Source organism: Eutrigla gurnardus (genome assembly GCF_963514095.1).
Source record: "Eutrigla gurnardus genome assembly, contig: SCAFFOLD_139, whole genome shotgun sequence".
In the NCBI taxonomy this organism is placed as follows: Eukaryota; Metazoa; Chordata; class Actinopteri; order Perciformes; family Triglidae; genus Eutrigla; species Eutrigla gurnardus.
In genome coordinates this window covers 42,311-44,130 of record NW_028155303.1, presented here as the reverse complement: position 1 = coordinate 44,130, position 1,820 = coordinate 42,311, and the positions used below count along the sequence as shown (strand labels likewise).

Below are 1,820 nucleotides of genomic sequence, written 5' to 3'. Positions count from 1 at the left end.
ACATCTGATGCCGAGTGGGGTGTGCCTTCAGAGTTGGCTCATGAGCGGACGTGTCAAATGTGGAGTGGATAAAGCGTCGATGATATACTCCTTCCCGTTCATCAGCTCTGGGGACATCCAAGATGGCCGCCGAGTAGGACGTGTCTTCAGCAAAAGAAACCTGCCGACTGCCAATGCTGTTTGGAGCAAAGCAATGAACACTTACCTCTGTAATATTACATGCTTCCCCTTCATGTTTCCTCTCTTCATTATTGGTTATTAAATTGCATTTCTTGACACATTTCAAATACTTATACAAAGCACTCGTCAAACAAAACATTCTTTTTCATGTGTTTATTTATCTAACAGTCTATGCACTTTCATGATGCGAGTATGCTCAGGGGTCAGAGGGATGTTTGGCTGCGATGATCTTCCATGATGTCTGCAAACACACAAAAACAGACACGAGTAAGACTGATGGCATTACAGCAGCAAGGATGAAGTCAAGTCAAACTCATCCAGATACAATACAGTCATTGAATACACAATGGTAAATGTGCCTTACATGTCTTGTGCTGGGTGGCTGTCTTAGAGGTTTCTAGAGTCTGTTGTGTCACCGATGTGGGTTTCCCTCATACGTGCGTACGTGGCAGAGAGAAGTGTGGTGTAAACAAAAAAAAACAAAGTACAAATTAGTGCAGCACACATTGTTCCATTGGACATTATTACAGTGGTTTGGTGTCACAATGACTCCTTACTTGTCTGCTGGCTTGAAGTGTCTTCATCGGTGTTCCTCTGGAGGTCTTCTTCCTGGGTCTGTTGTTACTCTTCCTAGAACATCAAAAACATTATTTTAATAATTTTTCAAAAGTTTTGTGTAAGCATTTATTCACTCATTCAATGAAGATACACTGGTAAATGTCCCTTACTTGTTCTCTCATGGGATCGTGTCTCCAATGGACAGAGATCTGCTGCAGGTCTTCTTCATGGTGGGGAGTGTCTTCTTCCTGGGAGTCTTCTTTCTAGTTTTCTTTCTGCCCCTGGATTTAAAAGACATAAATAAGTTTACATGTGTTAAAGCATTATGTAAACACTTGACCAGGACATAAAATGTAATGAAATAGTACTTCCCTTTTTTGTGGTCTTCTTCCTGGGAGTCTTTCTGGATCTTTAATCACATCACAGGATATTAAAGACATGGTTAGTAAATTACATGTTTCAAAGCATCATGTAAACAGTTTGCCAAAAAAAGGAATGAAATAATACTTCCCTTTTTTGTGGTCTTCTTTCAAGGGAGTCTTCTTTCTGGATCTCTAATGACAAGATATCAAAGATATGGGTCAATTACATGTTTCAAAGCATCATGTAAACACTGCCAAAAAATGTAATGAAATAATACTTCCCTTTTTTGTGGTCTTCTTTCAAGGGAGTCTTCTTTCTGGATCTCTAATGAAAGGATATAAAAGATATGGGTCAATTACATGTTTCAAAGCATCATGTTTACAATTTGCCAAAAAATGTAATGAAATAATACTTCCCTTTTTTTTTTCTTTTTTTTTGTGGTGTTTTTGTGTTTTTTTTGTTTTTTTTTGTGTTTTTTTGCTGTGTCCGTCTGGTCCGCTGTCATCTGGTCCGCTGTCATCTGGTCCGCTGTCATCTGGTCGTCGTCGTCGTCGTCTTCTTGATTACAAGTCAGCTTACTCCCAGTCACTGCTGTTCAGTTTCCTCCCTGACACTGTGCTGCCTACCCTACCACACCACACCTACAATCAATCCCTGTGGATGTTTTGAGATCCCTGTCCTGCCCTGTCCTGTCCTTCTGAGATATTGCTGACCCCCAA

The 1,820-nt window shown here is 40.2% G+C and overlaps 1 long non-coding RNA gene across 1 annotated transcript; it reads right to left on the bottom strand.

The window, feature by feature from the left end:
* Positions 1–326: 326 nt before the first annotated feature.
* On the bottom strand, positions 327–963 carry LOC311010359. Its single transcript, XR_014596777.1, has 3 exons — positions 909–963; positions 545–810; positions 327–421 (listed from the first exon to the last, which is right to left on the bottom strand). It is a non-coding gene; the product is annotated as an uncharacterized lncRNA (long non-coding RNA).
* Between the last annotated feature and the right edge of the window lie 857 nt (positions 964–1,820).